Source organism: Lagenorhynchus albirostris, chromosome 7 (genome assembly GCF_949774975.1).
Source record: "Lagenorhynchus albirostris chromosome 7, mLagAlb1.1, whole genome shotgun sequence".
NCBI classification, from domain to species: Eukaryota; Metazoa; Chordata; class Mammalia; order Artiodactyla; family Delphinidae; genus Lagenorhynchus; species Lagenorhynchus albirostris.
The window spans coordinates 53,208,813-53,214,812 of NC_083101.1; the positions used below are offsets into that span (position 1 = coordinate 53,208,813).

A 6,000-nucleotide genomic window follows, 5' to 3' on the forward strand; every position below is an offset into this window, starting at 1 on the left:
AAAACAAACTTCTGGTTACCAAAGGGGGAAGGGGGCGCGCATGAGCTGAAGGAATAAATCAGGAGTTTGGGAATAACAGATACACACTACTATATATAAAACAGATAAACAACAAAGATACACTGTATAGCACAGGGAACTATATTCAATATCTTGCAATACCTATAATGGAAAAGAATCTGAAAAAGAATATATATATATAACATACAATGTTTATATTTTATATATATATAAAACTGAATCATTTTGCTATACACCTGAAACTAACACAACACTTTAAATCAACTATACTGAAAAAAACCCCAAAATTCTTTAAAGCAGCCTCATGTGGATGAAGCCCATGGGACAGGGTAGAAATGGCTGTCCCCAAGGTGGCAGCCCCAGCCCAAGAGTGCCCCAAACTCACTGCCCCACAGGACTCTGAAAGCATCCTTTACAAGTCAGATTCTACAGTGGCAGAAATCCGCAAAGAACTTGGGTTAACCCACACTACTTGCCAACGCCCCATGCCCTAAGCCATCATGTTCTCTAATTCTGGCTGCAATTTTAAATGGTCCAGAGACTCAAAAGTTATTTTCATTCCAGTTTAGATCTGGAAAGAGCCTTGGAGAATATCTAAACCTATAGTTTAAGAATATTTTCAAGCTGCACACAATGGAAATACAATGGATAAATATCAAAATGAGCTCCTTGGGTAGGGACTGTTGCGAAAGGCCCAGAATTCCACCTACTCATTCTCTTCCTTTCGCTACCCTAGCCCCTCTCTCCCCACAGCTTACACATGTTACGGCAGACCCTGAAACCCTCCCCAGGACCTTGGGGCTGAAAATAAAGCAGTCTGCAAAACACTGAAGAGTCCACTATTTTTGTTTTGTTTCCGCTTCTTGTGACAGATGAACAAATTGAAGCCCGGAAAGCTAAAACGGGACTTCCATTTCCAGCCACTAAATAACTCAAAAAGCCGCATCTTAGAAACCCCTACAATGCTGGCTAAATGCAAATATCCATTTAAATGCATCAAATGAACTCACAAAGGCATAAATTCCTCAATTTGAAAACGGCTATAACGTTAAGACCCAGCAATTCCATGTCCAAGTGTGGACCCCAGAACAGTGGAGATGAACCACTGGGTCATGGAATCATTTAGTAAATTGCAAACAGCATATTTTTTGGTGTGTGAAATAGACCAGCCCAAACTGGATTATAGCTGAATAGACAACAAGGGTGAGTAATTATTCTGAGAAATTTTATTACACATACACTGTGTATACACACAGACACACAGAAATGTAGCACATGTATGTGCTGGGTTTCCATGTAAAGTGTATGTTTAACTGTGGGCGTAGACAAAACATTTTGAAAAAATGCTATTTTTGAGAAGCTTTTGTATGTCAGTACAGGACATAAACAAGAACACTCATCGAAGCATTGCTTATCATAGTGCAAAATTAGAAACAATCTAATTATTCATCAACAGGAGAATGGAGATAGATATAGATGGATAGATAGACAGACAAACTGACGTCTGTTCACAAATCATTACAATATATAGTAGTTAAAATGAACGGATCAGAGCTTTGCTGCTGAAATCTAATGCTAAATTTAAAAAAAAAAGGTGCAGAATGATATGCACGTTGTATTTAAAGTTATTTAATGTTTTAAAACATGCAAAACAAGAGTACCTATTGTTGAAAACATGCATACGGAAGAAGTATGAAAGCACGCAAATTCAGGACAGTGTTAAGCTCTGGGGTAGGAGGAAGGGAAATGGGGTTAAGGAGGAATCCACAAAAAACTCAGCTAGGTCTGAAGCGAACTCGTCCAAATGTCAGGATTGCCTAGAACTCAATGGTGGCACACACAGTTCTGTTATTATATTCTCCCTATTTGTTGTTGTGGATTAAAAAAAAATTTTTTTGTAAGTCACAGATACTTACCTGAGACCAGATGGCTGACGGGTGGGGTCATCTGGAAGAAACCCAAGCACGACCCCGAGTCTGATTTCCATTCCAGTCCTCTTTCCACGTGGCTCTCAGTTCAGGATCTGCCTGCAGATGCAGGATTTACATCATTTTGGTGTTAATCTTAGTAACTTATTTTTACCTGAGAGATACTGTTCCTCACGGCCCATCAAGGCCACATCTGCCCTGGCCAGAAAGAGCACAAAGCGCACTTGCTCTGTGAGGCTGAGCTGTTGCTTCACAGTTTGTCACTTGGTTCTGTTTTCCAGCTTCGCTCATGCATTGCAACAAAGTGCTGAGCCACTGAAAGGCTGGTAGAGAGATGGTCTAAACATGCAAAAAGTATACGCAAAAAAAGAGAGAGAGAGAAACAGAAAGGAGAGGGAGAATCATTTGCATGTGAGGAAATAGACAAAGTCATCAGTCACAATCAATACTGCTCAGGAACCATAAAACACACAGGGGGGTTATTTTAGATGATGGGAAGAGCTTGAAATAATGGCATTTCATAGCCTTTAAGTGCAAATACACAATCTAATGGGAAGGGGTTTGTTACCATTTTTTCTAGTCTATTTTAAGACAAAAACAAGAAGACAAATGATACCTTGGCAATGACTGCAGAGTCTTATGCAGAGAGATTTATTACACCTTGGAAAGTTCAGGGCAGTGTTTTCTGTTTTCTTCAGTGGCTTAAAACAATAAAAGTTTATTTTTCATAGCGAGTCTGCCCCAGGCTCTTCTCAGTATCATCATCATCTTAGCTCCAAACCCACGCTGATGAAGCATCCACTCTGGAGAATTTTGGGATGTGATGGCAGAGGAGAAAAAGAGAGATCTCGAGGGTGTCATGTCAGCAGTTGAATCCTCAGCTGAAAGTAGCACACATCACTTCAGGGCAGTGGTTTTTATCATTGGATCCTTGATGCTCTTCAAGTTACCTAAGAGGCTCTTCCCTCTTTTTCTTCTCTAAGCATAACTTCCGGGTCAGCTTTTCAGGTGCATGAACCAAAGCTTCCTGCTGTTGGAGAAGAAGATAACTCTTGTAGTAGAGAGCCCGGAACAAACCTTCTCTGGAGTCAAGGAGTAAACTGTATATGATTATGTTTTTAGATACTTCTCACCCTGGAATGCCTACCTGTTATCATGAGGTATGAAAGTATTCTTTTCATACTGCTGGAGAAAACTCACATCTGTGACAGAATTCCTCCTGCTGTCTCGAGAGCCAATATAGCAACAACTAACATTTACTGAACACCTACTCTTCTCGGGAAGGCACTATTGCTAGCCCATTTTACAGATAAGAAAAGTGAGACAGATACCAGAAGGTTAAGTAATATCCCTCAGGTCACCCAGAAGAAGTGGTAGAGCCAGGATTTGAACCTAGGCAGTTGGTTCTAACAGCCTGGGCTTGTAATACATGCCACACTTTATCCAGGAGGTGCTATTTAAAAATAACTGAAGGCAGCTATTGAAATGACAGCACCAGGTTATGTTAGGAGCCGTGGGGCCTCTACTTCAGATACAGGGGGTCTAGGAGGGAAGTATTCACACACCAGTGAAGGTGACAGTGGTTTGATAAAAATCAGAATCCTTTCCTTAGGGCTCGTAGCAACCTAGAACATTAGCTTCAGGGCTCCTGTGTATTCTACCCTACCTAAGTTATGGCTAATTTCTGTTATGCCCCTCAACCCCCAGAGAATGAAAATGGAGATGGACTTGGAAATGATATCAGATAAAAGTCAGAAGTCTTAAGCTTGAGTTCAGTATTGCCACTTAACTAACTTCATGGATTCATTTTCCTCACCTTCCTCATGTGTGAAATGAGAAAAAGAATTCCTGCTACATAGGTAGTGAGAGTCGAATCAAACAGAGGCACAGAGAACTGTGATTGTACACATTCACGCTGTTGACCCAGGAACTTGTTTTCCCTTTATTCCACAAGTCAAAGGGAAACAACAAAATGCTGTAAACATGTATGAAAGACTCATGTGAATGCCCAAAAGCCTTCTATTGTAGAATTAATATTAACCTTGGTTAAGTCATTTTCCCTTTTCTTTCCCCATCTATAAGAGGAGGGATACTAATCACTGAAGTCTCTTCCAACTTTGATACTGTGTGATTTGTTTCATCCCAGAACTAGGAGAAGTGAACCAGAGTTTTTAAATGATAGTTTGGCTACTTGCGGACCACCTTACCCTCTTAAGGTGAACACATGCCTAGGGTCCCACCAATCACACAGGACCCATGGGAAAATCTAACAGCTCCAAGATATAATTCATTGCCCCCAAGTTTACGTGTTAAAGAGAACTGGATTCTGCACCGGAACCAGGTGGGTATCTGGTTTAGCAGGGAACCTGCTAGAAATGGGGGTGGTGGCATTCCAGCACTTTTGTTCTGGGTAATGCCAGACACATGAGGAATGCAGGACACGACGACCTTTGAGGGCGCTTCTAGCCCTATGATCTCATGTGACTGCTTCACTGATAAGTATCACTTGAAAACGATGTTGGGTATGACCAGGCATAGCAGGCTGGGAGCCAGAGCCATGTCTTTCCACAGGCAGACACGTCAAATGTGGCAAATGTAACTTGAGGGAGTGACTGGAGTGTGGTCCTGAAGCAGCTGTGTGCTCTGCCGGCCCCTCCAGAATAGGGTTGACCCATTCCGGGGGAAGCCAGCCCCCTGGGGAGCCTACGTGCTGTGCCTGAGAACGATGGGTCCATTCTCAAAGGGAAAGGGCATGATCGGTCACTCTGATCACAGTCTGTTACATGGACCCTCCCCCAGCCATCCCATCCCAGCCCGAAGCAGGTGACAGGAACAGTCACCTATGCAGCATGGAGCCCTGTCAGCAACCTGGAGATCCATCATAACGCCCGCAAGCTGAGTGGCCAGTGCGGTCACAATGAGATGAGCACGGGTGGCCTCCCGAATCACCATGCACTGGACGCCCATTAATAATTCAGTCTGTGCCTCTAGCAGGCCGTGCTCATCCCTGCCTAAGGGCCTCTGCACTGGCTGTTCCCTTCTGAAAAGCCTGGCCCCCGGGTCTCACACAGCTGGCTCCTTTCTGCAATTCAAGTTTTATTTCCAGTATCGCTTCCTTAAGCCTTCTATGCACACACCCTCCCAAACCCTCTATCACAACACTCCATTTTATATTTCATATAGCACTTCTCATTATCTGGAATGATTCTGTTCATTTATTTCTCTGGTTTATTGTCTATTTCCCCTGTAAAACGTTAATGAGAACCAACGTCTCCTGTGTCTTCTCCAACCTGCTCTCAACACCTAGAAAAATATCTAGCAGATAATAAGGGATCAATAAAAAATTAGCAAAATGAATGCATTAGTTAATGAGTTAATTCCATCTAGGACAGGTGTGGACCAGCCCAAAGAGGGCTCCCCTCTCCGTGCTGTGTAGCAGTGGTAAGAATTCACGGCTCCAGGGGAGCCTTCATAGACACCTCTCCCCATTTCATGAGCCATCCTCTGTCCTCTCCCCCATTAAAGATCTGAGAATCACTCTCTGACCCATAGGGATTGGCTCCCGACATCTATATTTTAGGAATGATTTTGGTTGCAAAGTAACAACAATAACAACAACCTATTGTAGTGCACTGTAATTTCAACGAAGGGGTTATCATTTTTCTCGAGAACAAATCAGGAGGCGTTGGGCCCGGTGTCAGTGTGGCAGCCCTGCTGTAAAGACATCTTGCCTCTCCCTCCTTTAAAATCCCTGCTCCTAGCACACAACTTTCATCTGGCGCTTGTCACATCACAGTCACAAGATGACTGCGGCACCACCAGGCATCACGTCTGAACTCCAAAGAAGGGAAAAGCAAAGAGAGAAAGAGCCGTGCCTTGTGAATTTGTTGTTCCTTCTTATTGGGAAAATAAAAGCTTTTCCAGAATCTATATCCAGCCCCCTTCTATTTACATCTCCTACCTTAGTACTGGGTCACAAGGCCACCCCTAGACCAGTTCCTGACACAGGGCAATGAGATCACGGTGACGGGTTTATAGTGTCACACTGCAT

The 6,000-nt window shown here is 43.1% G+C and overlaps 1 long non-coding RNA gene across 1 annotated transcript in view; it reads right to left on the reverse strand.

The window, feature by feature from the left end:
- LOC132523616 (uncharacterized) overlaps nucleotides 1-2,970 on the reverse strand; it is a 30,319-nt gene extending 27,349 nt beyond the window's left edge. The window contains exons 1-2 of the long non-coding RNA XR_009541588.1: nucleotides 2,566-2,970; nucleotides 1,938-2,048 (exon numbers count right to left, since the gene is read on the reverse strand). This is a non-coding gene — a long non-coding RNA (uncharacterized LOC132523616). The remainder of the gene's footprint in view (nucleotides 1-1,937; nucleotides 2,049-2,565) is intronic.
- Nucleotides 2,971-6,000: the final 3,030 nt, after the last annotated feature.